Genomic DNA, 22,540 nt, shown 5'->3' on the forward strand with positions numbered 1-22,540 from the left:
AACTGTGGTTTGCCTAGAATAGAGTCGATTTTTTGCTGTAAATAAGGGCAGCGCTTTTTAAAAATCTATGCTTATAGATCAATGGCAGGATTAGAAAAATGAGACATGTTAAATGTGAGACGTCCCCCGGAAGGCATGCAGATGTTTGACTGGTTCAGAATTAGCATATCACAACAGGGTTTTGTGCAGGATTTCGTTTCAGGTTGTGCATTTTTCCACAGCGTGAGTCACAATTTACTACTGCTGTAGTATGTTCCTAGTGCTGTTTATTTTTTTGGTCTAATGAAACTCCAAACGACCTGAAATAGTGAGCCAAACCAAGGGCCTTTGTTTTAGGCTTCCATCTGAAGATCTTTGGAAGGAACAAAGGTCTTTCCTCTTGAGCCCCCAAGCTGTATAATCTGCTCCTTCTTCCTCCTCTCCTAAAATGTTCACCAAAACTATTATTTTGAAGCACCAGATAAACGCTGCATTCTTTTTCCCAGCTTTTGACAAGATACAAATGTGGATCTATTAGGGACCACTGTCTTTTCAGAAGCTGCTGTTTTATGGATGGAGCTTACCAAGTTGTTGCCTCCAGAGTAAGGTGACCAGATTTTCAGATTGGAAAAGAGGGACGCCCTTGACCGGGGGGGGGGGGGGAGCTTGATTAAAAAAATTTTTTTTTGTCAAAAGGTCACCCCAGGACACTGAAACCAGCATAAATACGAATCTGTTGCCAAACAAAATTTTGATCACGTGACCATGAGGATGCTGCAACGGTCGCTAAGTGTGAAAAATGGTCGCAATGGTCGCTAAGTGTGAAAAATGGTCATCAGTCACTTTTTTCAATGCCATTGTAACTTTGGTCACTAAATGTTTTCCCCCTCCTCGAGACTCCTCACTTAGCGACCATCAGAAATACGAATCAGTTGCCAAACATCAACATTTTGATCGCGTAACCATGAGGATGCCACAACGGTCGCTAAGTGTGAAAATGGTCGCTAAGTGTGAAAAATGGTCATCAGTCACTTTTTTCAATGCCATTGTATCTTCCTGATTATTAAAAGTGCAAATTCACTCAGTGTCAATCATGACTCCTGAGTCCATTTCAAAGTATTGTGCATAGAAATTTTTAAAATGGCTTGTTTCAATTTATTTTGGATAGAATATTTTTTTAAATAGTCTAAGACAATTTAAAAAAAGAATCAACACAGAATACCACTATTTTAAAAAATCATATGCACAATAAATAAAATATTATTTTAAAATACATTGAGCCTATACTCCTTACAGTAAATGACTCATCTGGAAACAAGCCAATAGCATTTTTTGTGCTTTCAAATTTACAGATTTTCCAAAATCAGCTTAAAGTCCAAATATTTAAAGACCACCCCCCTCAAAGCTATCTTACCAGAGCTTTAAATATCTTCTGGGGAGGCCCTGCTAGTAATCCCATTCATGACAAAGGTAGGGCTTTCTAGTTGGTAACATCTTAATTTGAGGCTTGATTGGAACATTATACAGAAGTTATTGAAAGACAGTAAAATGGACATCAACAATCTCACACCCTGCTCAAAGTTGTGACAGCAAGTTTAAATTTTTGACCTTAACTATCAAGAAAAAAAACAATTTTAAAACTGGCATGTCAGTGACTTCTTAAAAGTCAGGATGCCTGGTCAAGATTAAATTGCAGGTAGATTTCTTATCACTTTCTAAAAAGAGAAAAATTCAGAACATAACAAATAAAAGGTTGTGAATTTCACAGATGAGACAGAAAACCACAAATGGGCAAATATGATCTAGAAAGGCATGACTCTCCTATATTATGGGAATCCCATAAGCCCTGCAGATGTTCATAATGAAATTATATTTAACTATTTGGGACAGAAAGACAACACAGACTATTTTTTTAAAAAAATTCACCAATATCACACCATAAGATTCTTTATCTTTTCTTTGCAACAATTCCTAATGGCACAAGAAATCTCCATCAATATCTATCCCCAAGAAGAAAACTCTTCTTTCACAGCAAAATAATGTAGAAAAATTACAAACAATAACTCTTTTCAGCTTTATGCACCACCCCAGTAAACACAAATGTTTGATCAGAAAAAATATGTCCAAGATAGGAGCAATAAGCTATACACCATGATTTAGGAGTTTGATTTTTTTCAAAAATAAATGCTAAAATACTAAACTGTATATATGCACATTTAGGTAAATAGTGTTCTGTATACCCTCTCGGAGGCGGCGAGCGATCCCAATCATGAACGGACGCCGCCCGCAGATAACTTCCACGCGGTTCAGGCAGGGGCTTCGGCCGGGCGGCGGGACCCCCGGAAGCGAGAGGCTGCGATCCCGCCGCCCGGCAGAAGCCCCGGCGATCGATCCCAATCACGAACGGACGCCGCCCACAGATAACTTCCACGCGGTTCAGGCAGGGGCTTCTGCCGGGCGGCGGGACCCCCGGAAGCGAGAGGCTGCGATCCCGCTGCCCGGCAGAAGCCCCGGCGATCGATTCCAATCACGAACGGACGCCGCCCGCAGATAACTTCCACGCGGTTCAGGCAGGGGCTTCTGCCGGGCGGCAGGACCCCCGGAAGCGAGAGGCTGCGATCCCGCCGCCCGGCAGAAGCCACGGCGATCGATCCCAATCATGAACGGACGCCGCCCGCAGATAACTTCCACGCGGTTCAGGCAGGGGCTTCTGCCGGGTGGCGGGACCCCCGGAAGCAAGAGGCTGCGATCCCGCCGCCCGGCAGAAGCCACGGCGATCGATCCCAATCATGAACGGACGCCGCCCGCAGATAACTTCCACGCGGTTCAGGCAGGGGCTTCTGCCGGGTGGCGGGACCCCCGGAAGCAAGAGGCTGCGATCCCGCCGCCCGGCAGAAGCCCCGGCGATCGATTCCAATCACGAACGGACGCCGCCCGCAGATAACTTCCACGCGGTTCAGGCAGGGGCTTCTGCCGGGCAGCGGGACCCCCAGAAGCGAGAGGCTGCGATCCCGCCGCCCGGCAGAAGCCCCGGCGATCGATCCCAATCACGAACGGATGCCGCCCGCAGATAACTTCCACGCGGTTCAGGGGTTTCTGCCGGGCAGCGGGAGCCCTGGAAGCGAGAGGAAATTGTCTGCGGACGGCTGGCAGTGCCCCAATCTCTCCTCCTGCCGCGGCGAGCGGAAAATTCGATTAGAATTAGATTACTCACCAGTCAGCGCAGCTGCAACCTCTTTCGTCTTTTGGTGAAAGGAAATGGAGACTCGCGCAGGCGTGCTGAAAATTTCCCATCCCAGCCAGCTCACTGATTGGCTGGAGTCCAGGCCAATCCAATCAGTGAGCGGCAGGCTGGGCTGGCTTAAATTTGTAGGAGGTAAAAGGCTAAAAGCACGCTTTTTTGGCGCTTGCCGCTCCCGCCCATCAGCTGCTAGCTTGCTGGGCTGGCTCATCTGGTAGGATAGAGAACAGAACGATGAGCCAGCCCAGCAAGCTAGCAGCTGATGGGCGGGAGCTGCGAGCGCCAAAAAAAGCGTGCCTTTTAAAAAGGCGGGCGGGACGCGGGAAAATGCATTGGAAAGCGGGTGTGTTCCGCCAAAAGCGGGACGTCTGGTCACCTTACTCCAGAGGCTTCCGCTGTTTGTATTTTATAAGGATATTGGATTTAAGCACCGCTGCATCATGTTGGATAAATACAGTGATTACATATATACATATATACTCTCTCTAGTAATGGGAAGTGTGTTTATGGGGCAATATCTTAAACAGTGTGATCACATCTGGACCCACCTAATAGGAAAGATGATTGAACTCCTTGACTTCAGGAATCAAAAGTGTCAATTGCACAGCAATGCTAACTTTAGTACATTTTTAAGGGCAAACCATAGAGAACTGTGCACTCATGCTCCTCTACTTTTAAAAGTCACTCGAAGGAACTTTTAGGACTGATTTTATTCTGTAGTACCAGAATGGGGACAAGGGGCAAGGCAGGGGAGTATTTTGTTCCCATCCCCATATGAAAATCTGAAATCTGATGATGGTCAGAGTCAATCATCAAGGACAGAGGTCAAAATCATTCACTGAATCAGTAAATTACAAAGGCACAGGCATGCGGTGTTAGGGAAACTGGATCTGGTACAACTGAAGATCTAGTGTAATTTAAGAATTTCTGGCTTGACAAGCTGAAGCGTAAACATGAGTCTTTGTCTCAGGCAACCCCGACTTTCTTCATTTACACACATTTTTGCAGCAATTGTGGTCTTCTCTATAGGCAAGTAGTTTCTATAAGGAGGCTTCCCAATTTACCAGCCATTTTTCATCAATGATCGTAAAGCTTCTGGAAATCTTTAATAAACCTTGCTTGGAAGATAGGTGATGTGGAGGAAATACACACACACACACACACACACACACACACAAAACACAAACACAGAGATTGAACATTTTAATGCTGAAGCACTCTGAAAAATCCAGGTCTTGCTCTGGCAGGGTGGACATGTGAGAGGAAGTGGCATTTGCAGTTTTTTCTGCTTGTGCATTGTGTTTTCCTTCTCCCACTTTTATTATGAATAAGTATAGCATTGTATTATATGGGTTCTATGAAAGGAAACATTTAGATTGGAGCTTCTTAACCATGTCCAGTTAGGATCCAGAATACATTTGGGGGGTTACTGTTCATTCTTGAGTTAATCAAGATATTCTTATTTATTACTTTACAGTTGCCAAACAAATAGATATAGTCCCAAGTCAGATATTTCCCATCTCATGTCTGTGCAACAGGTATTTGTTTCTAAAGTGAAGAACTTTGCATATGCATTTTTAATTTCTTTTTCTAACCAATCAAGATTGTTTTGAATTTTATCTTTGACTTGGAGGTATTAACAGCTCCACACACACACAGTTGTGCCTTATGAAAATCTGATTAGAAAAATATTTTGAACCCATATTGGAGATGATCTAATCCATCCTTAGCATTAGGGATATGGCAGATGGCAGTGGACTGTTGGATCCAGCATATCTGTGGTCATTTCTGGTATGAAGCCAATCCAGCCATATTCATGTTAACAGAATAGCCCATGTCAAACATGCCTTCTGCTCTCTGTGAGAGCCGAGGTGGCGCAGTCGTTAAAGTGCAGTACTGCAGGCCACTTCAGCTGACTGGTATCTGCAGTTCAGCGGTTCAAATCTCACCGGCTCAAGGTTGACTCAGCCTTCCATCCTTCCGAGGTGGGTGAAATGAGGACCCAGACTGTGGGGGCAATATGATGACTCTATAAACTGCTTAGAGAGGGCTGAAAGCCCTATGAAGCGGTATATAAGTCTAACTGCTATTGCTATTGCTATGATCAGAGTTCTCGATCTAGGCTTGGAGAAGGAAAACTGAGGGATGTTATGGTTTCTGAGACAGAATGATAGCTATGGCTTTTCCTGTTATTTTTCCAAAATAGAGGCTGAGGGCTAGCACCTGAGATCGGTTTCTGTACAGCTGCTTGGTTGTTTAGGACTGGAGCAGTCATGAAGCCACTTCAGAAAGTGATCACTTGCAAAGGAAGGAAGGAAAGAAAGAAGGGAGGAAGGAAAGGAGCAATGAGAGGGAATGGTCATCTCCATGATTTTTGGAGATTTAGAAAAATCTGCTTGCCTTTTAGGTTCCTAAAAATTATTGATGTGATAGTTTATCCAGACATTTATCTTGAATTTGCCAGATAAAAGCACTTTACAAAGAACTTACTCACATGTCAATATCCTATGTGTCCAGTGGTGGGATCCTGCCGGTTTAACACCAGTTCGGTGATCATGCGCAAAGCACATGCATGTGATTCATGCACGCGTGTGCCTGATGTGCACTGTGCACGCAATTTAAAGAAAACTTACCTTCCGCGTTACTGCTGGGGAGTGACACAGCTAAGGTGTGGCAAATCAGCTGAGAAGATATAGGTCAGTAAAGTGCAGGGTTGCTCCCAGCTGATCGTTGGAGCTATCAGTTCACCCGAACTGGTCCAAACCGGTAGACACCCTCCCCTGCATGTGTCTTGGAAGCCAAATCTTTGCTGCTGGAAATGCTATATAGGTGCCTTCTCTAGCTTAAAGCCCTTGGAATACTGTAGGGATTAACTATTACCAGAATTCCATATCAGCATTGCTAATGTTTTCCAATGGCTGCAAATACTGCCAGTTGTCACCCCAACACAGTGGATGAAAAAGGCTACTTATACAGTGGGTGGAATCTGTGGCAGCTTTGGCCATTTGGAAAGAAGCATATTAAAAATGATACAGAATACTGTAATTGAAAATCCTTTATATTAAAAAGGAAGATGTAAAGCAAAGACCTAGGTAAAGCTTCTTAGTCAATTTTGAAAGTTTTAACTTGGTTTTCATAAGCAAAACGTATCCTTCCTGTGAAAAATGTTGCAGAGGGATAATTATATTTTCCACAAAGACAAGAGGTCATCCAGGTTTTTGCAGCCCATACCTGGTAGCCCTAATTTTGCACTACAGCTCCCAATGGGCACGCTAACTAAATAAAGATAAAGGTTCCCCTCGCATATATGTGCTAGTCGTTCCTGACTCTGAGGGGCGGTGCTCATCTCCATTTCAAAGCCGAAGAGCCAATGCTGTCCGAAGACGTCTCCATGGTCATGTGGCTGGTATGACTAAACGGCGAAGATGCACGGAACACTGTTACCTTCCCACCAAAGGTGGTTCCTATTTTTCTACTTGCATTTTTTAATGTGCTTTCAAACTGGTAGGTTGGCAGCTCACTCCATTTTGTGCTCACTCCATTTTGTGGCGCTAGGGATTCGAACTGCCCAACTGCCGACCTTTCTGATCGAGAACGCCAGCATCTTAGCCACTGAGCCACCACTCAGTGGCAATGTCCTAAATCTAAATCCAATGCTTCTGGAGGTAACCAGTGTTGGATAAACTATTCTGTCTATGCACAAGTGATCTTTGTTTATTTGTCATTCTTTCCAGAATCCTTACAAGCTCTTCAGAGCTTGTAAATGATCACATAACAGTCTCCACCCCCAAAATTTCCCTGGTTTGTGGACCAGGTTTGCCTACAGTCCTGAAAGTCGTTTCCTTTTTTACTATTTTAACCAATTAGCTGTCTATAAAAAGCTTGTTGGAGATGTTGCCATGACACCCTATCATTGCAGTTGCCACCCTCACTACTGCAGATAAGAAGGAGATGGGGAGAGGTTGCAGTTGAGGAGAAGGGCAGGAAGAGGCTGTTGTGTAGTTGATGGCTAATGTTCTCCTATCCATTGTAACAGCTTGAACCTCTGGTATTAATTTCCAGTTTCCATGACCATTCACCATCCTTTTGCATCATGAAACTGGGAAAAGTTTCAGGGATCTTGTGCTAAAAATAGAATATTAACACACACACCCCTTTCAGAGTGCATATGTTGCCTGGGCTGCTTTCTTTGAAAATATTCTCTTAGTGACTGATGTAGTTTGGGAGAAATTACCTGCTCCTTCCTACTCAGGTAGAAGTCATATCTATATATTAATTTATATCTCCTGTTGGACATAATAGTGTGTTGAATTTTATTTCCACTTATGTGCAGTATAGAATCATAAAATCATAAGGAGATCTTCTAGTCCAACTTCCTGACCAAGGCCGGATCCTTATACCATCCCAATTAATGGTTGTCCAGTCTATTTTTGAAAACCTCCAGTAATCTAATTAATATCCTTTTCACGCCTGATTTGTCATCTGCACTGGCAGTGGGCAGATCTCTGTGACAAATGCTGTTGTAAGGGGAAGGGGTGGAATTAACAGGGACTTTTTGATATGCTTTTTCTAGTTGTTGATTTTTTATTTCTTTTTTAAAAAATGAGTAAACTTTAATACAGCAAAATGTAAGAGGAAATATTGGAAATGCAACCAGTTAATTCTTAGATTCATAATCAACCCTTTCCTCTTTTCCTCCCTTTATTACATTCGTATAAGAAGGTGGTAAATTAAGACTATTTAATGCTTGATTAGGCCAAGACTGAGTAATGAGCTTTATGGATTAGCAAGAATTTGAGCCTGTGATTGTTTATGCCTGTACCTAATGCAAGTTATTCCAAAACAACAAATGATAGTTACCTAGGCATAAGGTTCTGTTAACAGATTTGCTCTGCAAAAATCCAACCAACCATAGTTGGCTGGCAAAGAGCTACCGCAAGAAAACTTGTAACTCTTTGCTAGCATCTTGTGGCCACCCACACTCACTTCATTTTGTTCTCTAACACATTGTGTAACTGCAATCCACGCATAACAAAAACTTGCAGGGAGAGAAAGGACTGTTCTACCTGAATGGACTGGAAAATTTATTTTTTGATTCAGGAAGTACAAACAATACACTGGAAATATTTGACCAGTGGGCAAGAGCCATAATAATAATATACAAAAATGGCTGGTTCCACCACAAAACCGTGCTCGACTAAACTGCGTCCGACTAAACCGTGTCGCTGACGTCATCAACAGGGCGACAACAGCGCAGAGACAGAAGCACGCTGTAAACCCTAAACCTAAAATTAACCCCTAAACCTAAACCTAACCCCCCTAAACCTAATCCTAAACCTAACCCTAAACCTAACCCTTAACCTAACCCTAAAGCTAACCCTAAACCTAACCCTTACCTTAAGTTGAATCGGCTTGCTTTCAAAGCGCTATTTAAAGCGCCCTTCTTTCTCTGCACTGGCTGTTGTCGCCCTGTTGATGACATCAGCGATGCGGTTTAATCGGGCGCGGTTTAGTCGAGCGCGGTTTTGATGGGTCACGAAAATGGCTATCTTTCTATGTGATGTCAGAGCAAATTTCCCTCAAAGTTTTGAATTTGAAATGTTTGAGGCTTGGTTCATGTCAAATACAAAACATTCATCTGAATGCCAAAAAGTCATTTCCTTCATTCTAGACATGTATCAAGCTTGAATGACTTCAGTTTTTTTTTTATATAGTTATTTGAACTGGTCAGAAGCTTTGAAACATTTCAAGCTTCAAACATTTCAACTGTAGAACAAGAGCATGCTTGAAAAATGAAGAGGAGGTCCAAACCAGTAAGATAATGTGAAATTTCCCACCGGTAGTTTCTGTGGTTAGCAATATGTCTTTGGTTTTTGTACACAATTTGATGTGTTCAAAATTCAAAACAATAATTTTGAACTCAGAATGAATATCCTGGTTTGAACATTCCAGAAATGTGTTGTGCATGAAACAGCTCTATGTTGAGTTCAAACAGGTGGCTTGAGAGCCAAGCAGGCCATTCTGAGTTCAGAATACTTCTGAAATGATCAGAAGAGTCCTGAAACATTGCTAGTAAGGTAGAAGCAGTTACTATGAACTTAGAACAGAATAATTGGGAGTTAAGTGGAAAATTTCAGTCTAAAAAATGATTTTTTGCGCACCAATACATGTAGTCCTTGACTTACAACCACAACTGAGCCCAAAATTTCAATTACTAAGTGAACCATTTGTTAAGTGAGTTTTGCTCCATTTTACCACCTTTCTTGCCACAATTGTTAACCACTGCAGTCGTTAAATTAGTAACCCGGTTGTTAAATGAATCTGGCTTCTCCATTGACCTGGCTTGTCACAAGTCCCAAAAGAGGATCACATACACCAAGACAGTGCAACCATCATAAATAGTTAGTTGCCATATATATGAATTTTGATCCCCTGACTATGGGGATGCTGCAATGGTTGTAAGTATGAAAAATGGTCATGTCCCTTTTTTCCAGAGCTGTTATAACTTTGAACAGTCACTAACTGAATTGTTGTAAGTTGGACTACCTGCATTGATTAGATGGATGCAGGAGTTGTAGAGTTTTCAGTCTCTAGGAGTTGTCCTGTATCAAAGTACTATAGTGCCCCAGAACATTCAATACCTTTTCAAGTTGTACTTGTGACTCTAAACAGCAAGAGCACTTAGCCTTATTTACAGCTTCACAGTACTTTACAGCTCTCTCTAAGCAGTTTACAGAGTCAGCCTATTGCCCCCAACAATCTGGATCTTCATTTTACCCACCTCGGAAGGATGGAAGGCCAAGTCAGCCTTGAGGCTGGCGAGATTTGAACTGCCAATTTGCAGTCAGCTGGCAGTCATCAGAAGTAGCCTGCTCGCACCACAGAGCCACTTAGTATCATAAATACTATGAGTGCCTTTTAAACTGCCTGTAATATACCTAAATTAGCTATGAATATTGGCAGGCCAATGATGGCCACTACACACAGGCATTAGGAGTTCATGGCATCAAAGCATGGTGGGTTCCTACTGGTTCAGACTGGTTCGGTTTGGCGGCTTGGGTCACTGGAACAGGCAGCAACCCAGATCTGCCATGCCCCCAAACCAGCCGTAGGCACCACCATCTTGTTTTTTGCTTCCGCGCATGTGCGGGACAATTTTTTTTGTACTGCGCATGCACGCACGTGGCATGCCCACGGCAGTAGTGACTGCCGGAACCCACCCCTGCATCAAAGCCAACCCTGTTCTATTAACTCCATGGGAATAGGGCAAGTCATCATAAGCCATAGTGTAAAGCAGGATCTCTTATCTATTAAGGAAACAAGAAGAAAGCAATTGTCACACAATTGCCGCACAATTCTTCAGCTCCATGAGAATGTTAAGTCCATGTAATATAGATATGAGTCACATTCTGCCAGACTCATTTTTCTATTTAGGGGCTGCAAGATCTTTATGTAAGATCCCTAGGTACACAAAGCTCTCATTTCACCCCTGCCCCCAACTCCAGCTAGCAATTACCATCTGGCACTTAGAGTTTCCTTTTCACCAGCTTTTCCCATTGTTCTGGAGCCAGAGTTCAACTCTCCGTCTCAAGGTCACTCCGCCTCAGCCATTGGACGGCAGTTGTTTCTCCTAGGAATGGCTGGCAGAGAACAAGAAACCTCTTGCTCTGGCCCTGATATTTATGGAACTAACTTAGACCCTGGATCCTGCAAACTCAGAGATTGTTTTTCCCATGGGAGAAAAATTCAGAGCACTTGAGAGACACGAATCAGGAAGTATGAATTTCAGCTGAAAACCTGGAGTGTTTGGAGTAAGCAACTTTTTAGGGGCTTTGAACCATGTGCCAAAGACTGCCCTTCCAAAATGCAATAGTGGAGTCCAGGAAAAATACCCAAATCCTATCTAATTTCATTACAATTTAAAAATTAGTAAGGATTACTTTTTAGTTGTACATTTAATATTCTACCAAAAATAATAACAATAACAATTTGGAAATAATTTTGGAACTCACTGAAACTTTTATCCAAGTATTTTACCCTTCTGAATTTTTATCTCTATAAGAAACTCTATGTAACAGCTTCTTGCTAGGGGGATAAAATTAGGGGTGAGATCTTCATGTTCAGCATCTTGAGCTGTTGGAGAAAAAATGGCACATATATACAGCTTAAAAAATAGATAACACCAACCTCAGTTTTTTATTTATCCATAGCAAGAAACTTCGAAAGCAATAGCTTTTAGTCCCTTTGACGCCGTATCAGAAGAATGGCAAAGAACAGACATACATTTCTGAAATTTCACTGTATACAAATGAAGCCACGACTGAGTATGGTCTCAGGTCCCTTGGTACCTCTTTCCTTGTATTTGAGGCTGGTAGATGCCTCTTGCTCTAGTTGACCTAGGCCTTCTTTAGGTAGACTACTGATCTCTACTGATATATGTCTTGCTTTGAAGATACTCCAAAGAGATAGTTACTGTAAATCAGAATACATAACATTTTGAGCTCAGGCTATTTAAATCATTGTTGCTGTTAGTAGTGAAGTCTTGTCCGACTCATCACGACCCCAAGGACAATGTTCCTCCAGGCCTTTCTGTCCTCTACCAACCACTGGAGTCCATTTAAACTCACGTCTACTGCTTCAGTGACTCCATTCAGCCACCTCATTCTCTGTCGTCCCCTTCTTCTTTTGCCCTCAATCTTTCCCAGCATTAGGCTCTTCTCCAGTGAGTCCTTCCTTCTCATTAGGTGACCAAAGTACTTGAGTTTCATCTTCAGGATCTAGCCTTCTAAAGAGCAGTCAGGGTTGATCTCCTCTAGGACTGACCGGTTTGATCGCCTTGCAGTCCAAAGGACTCGCAGGAGTCTTCTCTAGCACCATAGTTCAAAGGTCTCAATTCTTTGGCACTCAGCTTTCTTATGGTCCAACTTTCATAGCCATACATTGCAACTGGAAAAACCATAGCATTAATTTAAGTCATAATTAATGCTAAATATTTATTTGGATTCAAATATCAAATGAAATAATTGCTAATTGAAAGGCTTCACCAGCATGTTAGAGTGAAGAGTTTTTGATTCAGAAATTCATAATTGTCAACTATGGTTTGCCAATGCATTCAACCATAGTCACTATCCTCCGATGGACTGGGTTGTAAGAGAGGCTGTCTAATTATGAGTAGGTGTGTATAAAGGCATCTTTTACTCTATCTCCCCATGTACTGAATTGATTGGATGATACAACTCAGTGAAGATGCTTATCTTGCTCATTAGCTGGCACTTTATGAAATGTGAAGATTTCCCAGTCTGACACCATATCCCAGTGGTATATCTTCTACTTTGCTTGCAGAACTGTCCATATTTAATCTTTAGCATGTTGACTTAAACGGTCAGAAAGCAGATGACTGAAACAAGTCTGCCTGAAAAAGTAGAGAGCCTCTGTTTTTCAGTTTGGACTAGAGGAGATAACTTGATGTCTTTCAGATGACTGGAAGTATGATTTCCATAACTCCATAACGTATGTTCAGTGGTGAAGATGATACATTTGTAGTCCAATTATTTGTATGATCCTTGGATGCTTGGTCTTAGATCTGAAATACTGGAGAAGACGAAGCAACATTTTATTCACAATAAGATAGCTTCATATGTTACTCAACCAAATAATGAAGTGAACTCTGCAATTAGTAAAAACTCTGCAACTTTTGGCCAAACTAAATAAGGACTCAATATGCCTCCATTTGACTTCAAATGTTCTCACCTGGTAGAGAAAATCGTGTACTGCGATATATGAATTAAAATTCCATTTAAGATATGCATTGAGTGACCTTCAAAAATTCTTTGTCTGTTGTCTTCTCCTCCAGGATTTCCTCAATGAAAATCCATAGTACTGTAGTGACCTGTCTTAAAAAACCGAAGTGTGATGTACCCGTGGTTCGCCCATGAGGCCAATGTTGAGAAAAGACACGCACACGAGCTTTGTCGGGATGAGGCGACCCAGATTGGGGTCTGGGAGCCTCTTTTATTGAGATAGGACAAAGGCAGGAGGAGCAATCAGCATGTGATTTAAGACAGCCTGTCAAACTACAATTGCTAATCTACTGCTCAGGGAAGTTCTGTCTATATATGGTCAAATCCTGGGCGTCGTTGGGTAAGGCACATCTAGAGTGAACTATCAGGATGTTATGTCTTTTAGGAGTTCGTTTTTTCCTGTGTGGTTTAGCGTGGCTGCACATGCCCTGTTATGCACTGGGCCATGGGTGACCGCCACACCTACACAAGGAGTTATATGAAAATATCGAAGCATGGCTAAACAAGATAAACGTCACTATTTCCTAAGAATTAGGAAGAGTATTAACTGTCAAAATGTATTTATATAATGAAAACAGGGGTGGGCTGCTGGGGGTTTGCATGGGTTTGGGTGATCCTCTAGCTAGAATTCTGTCCGGTTTTGTGAATCCCCAAATGCCACTCCTGGCTGGCTCCGCCTGCCCCTCCCTGCCCCTCCCCTCCCAGGAGTCTCCGCACAACCCATTCATCATGCAAGGTAAGTGCAGGACCCACGTGGAGGCTTGAGGAGGGTGGAAAACAGGCCTACCGGAAGTCCGTAAACGGGCTGTTTCTGGCTTCTGGAGGGCCTCTGGAGCCTGGGGGAAGCAGCTTTTGCCCTCCCAGAGACTCGAGGAAAGCCTCCTGCCATGGTGCAGGAGGCTGACTAGGTCACGCCCCCATGGCCACGCCCATCCAGCAATGGGGCAGCGAACTCATTGCTGGAACTTTTGAAACTCACCCCTGCACAAATATATATTTATTATAAAACTCTGTAGTGCCATATATATTTTAGGAGGCTTGCTCATATTTTGGGGGAGGTTCTGAAAGAGAAGTAGGCTCAAGGTGTCAGTAGACACCATTATAAAGAAATGTACTTTCTTGGAACTTCTGATTTCAATTTTTTAAAAGTTTTGTTCTAATTAAAAACCCAGGAGAAAAAGCTGGCACAATGCATAGTACAAAGCTTCAGCATCGTCTTTCTTTAGAATGGTGCCTCTAAAAAACATACAGGTATTTTTGGAAAATATAAACAGCCAATTCAGTGTTTTGCATGAAATACGTACACTAGCAATAAAAATTAGTTTTAGATACAGAATATTGAGAAAGAAAGAAAGAGGTTGGTAGAGGAATCTCACCACTTTGTCTTCTGATAAATAAATGTTTTATGGCTCAGCATGTGTGGTGAAGGATGCGGTGGCTCAGTGGCTAAGATGCTGAGCTTGTTGATCAGGAAAGTCAGCAGTTTGGCAGTTTGAATCCCTAGTGCTGCGTAACAGAGTGAGCTCCCATTACTTGTTCCAGTTTCTGCCAACCAAGCAGTTCGAAAGCACATTAAAAATGCAAATACAAAAATAGGAACCACCTTTGGTGGGAAGGTAACAATGTTCCATGCACCTTCAGTGTTTAGTCATGCCAACCACATGACCACAAAGACGTCTTCGGACAGCACTGGCTTTTCAGCTTGAAACAGAGATGAGCACCGCCCCCTAGAGTAGGGAACGACTAGCACATATATGCGAGGGGAACCTTTACCGTTATGTATGTCAAGGATCCTATTTTGTAAAATGTTGCAACTTGTCTTAATCAATTTAAAGTTGTTCACAAGCCTAAGAAAATTATTTTTCTCAGGTAAGAGGACACGATTCAGTAATCTGAGAATCTCTCAAATATTATTAGTATGAGAATGGAATGTATATGCAATAAATAATTCAGAGGAACAGCTCAAAGGCCTATTTGAGAAATTATTTGAGGGCCTAGGAAGACATTGCACTGAAAATGTGTAATAAGATTATCATTGGTTGGTTGGTTGTTTATCTTAATAGCCACACTTTATGGAGAAATTTATGTAACACCCTAGAGGTAGCGAGATGACTAATTTCTTTCCTTATATTTTTTCCTCAGCAATCATCCTTCTCTGTGTTTCTATTTATTGATGCAAGCACACATACGACAAAAACTTCCTTTTGCTTCACACTAAGACCAGCACCATCTTGCCGATCTTTAGAATTTTTCAAGCCATGAAAGTATTTAAAAAAAAATCATAAAATTACAAAGTCATTTTGGGTTCAAAAGACCCCAGAATACAGTAGATGCTTTGCCCATCTTCACATCAGACCGAAAGAAAACAGTAAGTACCTGGGAGGTATATCATTGCATTGGGATTGCCAAAGTATAGTGGAAGCACTGCATTAGTGTTTAAGGATTTGACTTCATTGGCCCTTCAACCATTTGGAGGCAATCGGGCAGTACCTGAGTTCTTCATCTGCAAAATGAAATATGTTTTAAAATCTCATATGGCTGAAATACAATCCAGACTGTTATCCAGAATCACTTTGTCTTCCTGCAACTTAAGGAACTTAGTCTGTCTGTCTTGTTCTGAACAATAAAGAGCAAGTCTTGATTTTCTTCTGAGTTCCAGCCTTCCGATAGAGGGCCATACTTCTGCAAGTTGTTGCTCAATCCTACAGTTGAACAGTTCCCACAGTGTCTCTGAAGTTCTCTGGACATGAGCAGATCTATGTTCACTTCAGTATGGAAAGGAAATTGCACTCTCTATTGATCCCTGCTAATTTGTCCAAGGGGTGGTTGGGACCTGATCCCAGCTTTCTCCTTCCATGATGCAAGGTTTGTGCAAATGGGAGATCTCTGTCACTATTACAGCAGGGAAAACAGGCCTGTAGGCAGGATGCAATGGTTGGCAAGCTGTGGACTGGGCTATGAAAGTACATTTTACTTCCTGTGCAGGTCTGAACCCATATTCCATATTTAGTGGGCATGCTTTTATTCAGCTCCACATTGCTATTCTTTGCATCTCAGAACCTTTCTTGAAACAATGGCCCAGAATTTGTCAAAGTTTTTGAGTCAGGTTCTATCCAACAGAAAATATAGTGGAACTATTATTTCCCAGGACGTGGAATAATAGAACTAAAAGGGACCTTGGAGGTCTTCTAGTCCAACCTCCTGCTCAAGCAGGAAACTCTATAGCATTCCAAACAAGTGGCTGTCCAGTCTCTTCTTAAAAGCCTCCAGTGATGGAGCACTCACAGCTTCTGAAGGCAAGCTGTTCCACTAATTAGTTGTTCCACTATGCTTCTATTGAAATATTCAGATGACATCGAAAAGTTGTAGAAAAAACTTAATAAAATACATTTGCAGTCTGGTATAAAAGCCATTCTAACCACTAAGCAGCTTCTAAGATGTTCTCAAGAACATCTGTTGGGTTTCCTTTGAAGCTAGCTTGTGGATTATTATTAATAGGAAAGACTAAGTATTTGAATACTCTTCTATAATAAATGTTCCACTTACCTGTTTCTAGATTATGTTATATTTAGTCCTATGTTCCACTGCAGGATTCTGTAGGCCAACAACACACCCAGGTCTCATGGAAAGTTCACCGCCTGGGCCTCTGAAAGGAAATTCAGAGGTAACTACCTCTTTTTCCTAAGTCTGAATAACAAGCCATAGGGTGAGTTGATGCAGAAACCTTTCTACTGTCCCAAACTATTACCTAAGGCAATATTTTTTGCTATCTTTGCATCTGAAAAGTAAGAGATTTATAGAATCTTAGAATCTACAAATTCAGGAAGGATAGTTCATTATTATTTGGTTGGTAATTGATTCTACTTTTGAACGGCCTAAATTTTTAGGTTGTTTTCCTTTTATAATTGTCTCCCTATAATTTAAATCCATTATTAAATGTCCTACATTGCTGGAATTGGAGAGATCAGGTCTTCTCCACGTTCTTCTGTGAGACTTGAAATGCATTACTGTTTTTAATCCTTCGTCATCTGTTCTCAAAGCTAAACAGTAATCAGTATTCTCAATTTCCAATCCTTGATCCTTTTAATTGCTGACCATTCCATTTTCCCTGAATCTTAAAAGATAATCCTTAAAACAGAACTTAGTACTTTGGAATGGGGTCAGGCTGATGAAGAACATTTATTGAAATGATTACTTCCTGTGATTTGAAAGCTCTACTTTTTCTTTGTTTTCATTTCTCTTTGTAAGATAAATTCTCCTCAGCAGGATTGTTACATGCTCAGATTCTTTGAGGAAAGGCAGCAATGAAATAGAACCACCTTCCCTACGCTCTTGACCTTAGCTTGACTTAATTTCAGATCCACAATCCCTCAATTTATCACAGTCTCTTCCTCATATAAAGTTCAACATCTGAAGGGACCACCAGGTTGGAACTGGCTGAAGGCTTGGATTGAATTATATGGCTTGGGGACAAAGCATGAAAGAAGCATATTAAATTAAAATAATTTTGAAGGTAGGACTGGACATTGTACTCTCTGGATTAGGCCAGGGGTTTCCTGTGATTAGCCTACAAGCAAAAAGGGCTTCCCCTACCATTAGGGAGCAAAATGGCTACTCCAGGAAGTTGATGTCATGTCTTGTGGCAACTTCTTTACCATCATATATTTATTTCTAGAATGCTGGATAGTTGTTTGTAGGATTGCCTCATCTCCTTATGACCTTTCTTAGCCAACACATTACATAGACTGGGGGAATTCACCATCTGCTATCATACCTCAGGACGTAGGTGTCCTGAATAATGCTTGATAAGCTCCTCTCCCTGTGATGTACCATGTCCAGCAGAAGTTTGGACCTAATTTAGTGCTTCTAAAATGTGGTACCTGCTGATTTCCTAAGAGGTATACAAACAGCTGATGGATGAATATTTGACTAGGTAAAATTGCAACAGCCACAAAAATACACATAGATGGAGAGGCAGCAATTACATAAAGATGGCAGTAGGACCCTGAGTGGCAGAACAGAAATTACAACAGTAGGTACACAGTGTTCTCTGAAGCAAGATCGTATATGTGCTTGGAAAACTCATCTCTTCAGCCTCCACTTGTGTGATTACATGACAAATATTTTGTGTTATTGCAAGGCAGAAGCATAAGAAATCAGAGTCATTCATCTGTTTTGGAAGGGATACAGAATGGGCATAATTCCAGAATAATCTATTAAGGTGCCTAACTAAAGGAATTGATGGAAGGAACCTTGGCGAGGTTAGACATGGAAACCCCAGCCTCAACAGGGAAATCAAATCCAGATGGTTCCTTACACCTTTCCCAAGAAATCCTGACATTTTAAATTTGTTGATCAACCCTCCTGGTCCCTCCCTCTCCTGTGCTCCAGCAACAGCCAGCTTTAAACATATTTCCACACAGCTGGAGGGAAACCCCAGCTGCAATCATGAAAAATAACAAATAATAAAAGAGGCTGTGAGCAGTAGTGAGGCTGGCAGGAAACATTCCCAGTAGCACCTGCTTCCTGAGTGCGACATTTATTTGATCCCCTGGTACCATCTGGGCCATGCCCCACTCTTTTGTTTTTGTTAAGAGTTTAGAAAAACAATTCAGCTTTGACTAATTGCTCTTTAAGGTTTAGGGACTCACCCTTTTTCCTCCCCTCCAATTTCCACTCCCGCTCTTCCACTCAATTACCCCCCTGCAATGCTTCCCTCCACCCTCTTCTCCTTCCCATTTCTGTCCAAACCACCTATCATGCAGGGACAGTTTTATGTATCTGCATCCAACGATGCCCTCACAATGGAACGGTTTGCTTTTACTGCCTTGAATCTTCCGGCATTATTTTGTCTGAAGGAACTCCTGGCATGATGGAATGAGAACTTGCCTCTTCTTTTCTCATAATCTCTTCAGATTAAGATTCGGGCTGCCCGTGTTTTAGAATCAGTTGTAATGCAGCCTTTTCTTAATGTCGGAATGATTTTCATACCAGGCACATACCAGGATGCGTTATAATTAAAAAAATGCATGATATGTTTCCATCAGGAAGAGGTGGAAACAAGAGCAGGATCTTAAATGCTCATCAGCCTTAGGTCATACATTTTCACTTCTGTGTGTATATTTTCCATCTGCTTTGCTTTTGTTTCAGAAGCCCATTGGGATTGGAATTCTACTAGACCACGGGTGTCAAACTCGATTTCATTGAGGGCCACATCGGACGCCTCCAGCCTCGTTCTTCCAGGGAATTTAACAGTTGTCTTTGACCTCGGGAGGTGGAAGGAGTGGATGTGGCTGGGGTGGGCATAGCCAGCTCAATGTCTCTCATGTTAGGGGCACCTTTGGTGGCCTGAGCACTCTGCCAGAGAAAATGGGCTCCCGAGTTCCAATTTGGGCTGCAATGGCTTCCTGCAACCCTCTACCAGTGAAAACAGAGCTTGGGAGGGTCATGTGCAGCCCTCCCAAGCTCCATTTTTTCTGGGAGAGGCACCATGGGCTGGTCCTTCGCTATTTCCAGGGTAGCCGGGTAGACCAGATCTAAACACCCCGCAGGCCTGATCTGGGCCCCAGGTCTTGAGTTTGTCTGTATTAGACTTATGACACTATACCAAGACTCCTCTCTCTCCTTAAAATCCTTTGAAATCCACCAACAACACCCTGAGCTTTTTTGCAGGCCTGAAACCTAGGGAAAATGTTGAGCTTGCCAAGGGTTAGTCAGTGTTCCCTCTGACCTGACCTATCTGAAATTACAAAAAGTATTATTCGGATAATATCCTATCCACTGAGTTGCCATAGTGCCGGGAAAAACACACATCTTCTTTCTCACCTTCTGTTCTACAGGGGGAAATATAATAAATTACTCCCACTCCCCAATACACAGTCATGTTGCTATGGTGGGAATGTATGTGGCAGGCAGGGAGGCAGACTGATTGGTTGACACATAATTCTTCCAAAAGCAACTTAGTTACATTGATTGTATCAGGTACACACAGTAAATGCAGGCAGGCCCTATGCATTTTACTTTAAGGTGTAGGCAGGTCATTTGATTGCTTGTAGACCCCAATAATTCTTTCAGGGTGCACAATAGCCCAGGTAAAGTGAGGAGCAGTGAAATTAATAGGCATCCCTTTCTCTGGCAAGGGATTAATGGATTGCTAAATGTCAGTCTGCGTGGTTTTCCCCCTCACTCCTACTCAAGTGATTGGCCTTGAAACAAAAAGACCCTCTTGAGATGAGATGCTCAGGGCTGCAAAGAGACAAGTGTAGTCATCAAAGAAAGAATGGATTGTCCATAAGCACCAGCATTGTAAAAGGAAAGGACAGATTTGGTCCAGTTTCAGATAAACCAGCACAGTGTAAGAAAATAATGTTCTTAAAAAAATCAACAATGATACCTGATCAGAAAAGTATGAATCAAATTTGGATTGGTGTAAAATCCTGGTGTGACACTATCTAGCATCGGGTATGAATGGTATAACAATGCTGCATCTACATGAATGCTGCTCCCAGAAAGTGATCTTCAGGCATTTCTGTTCAACCTAAGTGGGGTTGATGTTTTGAAGTCCTGCAGGTTTCTCTGTCATTATCAATGCTTTTTAATATTCTCATAAATCAAATGTGGTCAATCCAAGATTGAGTATCAAATATACAGTCAATCTCTATTTTCTGCCCGATCTAGGGAAGGAACCGGAAGTGCTCAGTCAGTGTTTGGCCATGGTAATGGATCAGATGAAGGTCTACACACTGAAACCAAATTCCACACCACCACCAAGAGAAAGAGGATGGTTCAGCTTTCAACATATTCTGGAAAGAGCTACATTCTCTATAAAGAAGCATTTCTGCAAGATGTATAAGTACCTTAAGAACGTTGTCTTTAAAGGCATCTGTGGCACAGAGTGACTTTTACCAGTACATGCATCAGGAATAACCTCACTTCTACAACGTAAATGTCTAAGATACAGGAGTTCAATATTTTCTGTAATACGTTGTGCCTATTACATAAGCAGACCATTACTGCTGTTGTTGCCCTTATAGATGATCTAGAAAATTTAGAGAAGAGCCTAATGCTGGGAAAGATTGAGGGCAAAAGAAGAAGGGGACTTCAGAGAATGAAGTGGCTGGATGAAGTCACCAAAGCAGTAGGCATGAGCTTAAATGGACTCCACAGGACGGTAGGGGACAGGAAGGCCTGGAGAAACGTTGTCCATGGGGACAACGATGGGTCAGACATGACTTTGCAATTAAAAACAAGAAAATTTAGATGATGCAAACTATGCCCATTAGAATAATGGCTGGGATTCTGATGACATTATGGCATGGTTCAAATCAGTGATGCTCAGATCGTTTACAGGACATGTTTGAAGCCCTCATACTAATCTATCAAGACCTTCAGCATGTAGGACCACAGTATCTGAAGAAGTGTTTTCCCAACTTATTTAAGCCTTGAGACTACCATTAGATGCCAGTGTCCATCATGTGACTTAGATTATTGGTTATCAGAGATTACATCTTCCAGTAGAATCATGTCCCCCAGGTATAACATTTTGTCCCCAGAGAGGTTTATCTAATAACTTATTTTGCTGCATTTCGCATGTATGGCAAAAATCCCTTTAATTTCTTTCCTCTGGTCTTTTAATTTGTATAAAATAGTATTTCTCTGATGCTTTCATTTTTTTATATTATATTTTTTGTGATCCCATCATGTTGCCTTTACTGCTTTTAACTCAGTATTGGATTTATTATTCTATTTTTTATTTCTTTTTATTTAGTTTGGGGCTTTATTTATGTTTTTAAGGAGCTTTGGCTTGACTGATAATGTCTACTGGGTAACTAAAAAAATTTCATCATTGAATAAATGAAACATAGGTGGTGATTGTATCTGGACAACCTCAGCGCAACATCGTTTCTCCCTTTCAAAATTGATATTTTAAAATGTCAATTAATTAATGTATGCGGAATTCAAAAAGGTGTGCTCTGTGTTCTGTGAAATAGGTCTTTTTGCTTGTTTATCATATTTCTTCCTCACCTAAGCCCCTTGTTCCCAGTGAAGATCATAAAAAGATCTAAATGTCTAATTCCAGAAGCTTTGAACAACCCCAAAGCTAAAAAAAAGTGAGATAGACTTTCAAACAGTTTTTTCTTGTTCTCTCTTAAAAAGGGATGAAGCTTCCCTTACTTGCCTTATTGAGAATCATAAGGAAATTGAAGGCATTTTGGTGAGCAAATGAAAAGAAGCAATCATTTTTTTAAAAAAATGACCTTTTTGTATGATTTTAGGTAACAGTATGGGTGCATATTATTGGCAATTCAGCATGTTTGAACATGTTTTTATTATTGAATTCTATTACAAAGTTTACAATGAGCTTCACAATAATCTGTGAAATAAGCTGTGCTAAGACATCCATTGGAAATGTTGCTCTCTGACTTCAAGCAGCAAAACATCTTGGCAGCTCTTTGTCTGTCTGTCTGTCTGTCTGTCTGTCTGTCTGTTTCTTACCTACCTACCACATCTATCTATCTAT

This window comes from Thamnophis elegans, chromosome 2 (assembly GCF_009769535.1).
Source record: "Thamnophis elegans isolate rThaEle1 chromosome 2, rThaEle1.pri, whole genome shotgun sequence".
Classification (NCBI taxonomy): domain Eukaryota; kingdom Metazoa; phylum Chordata; class Lepidosauria; order Squamata; family Colubridae; genus Thamnophis; species Thamnophis elegans.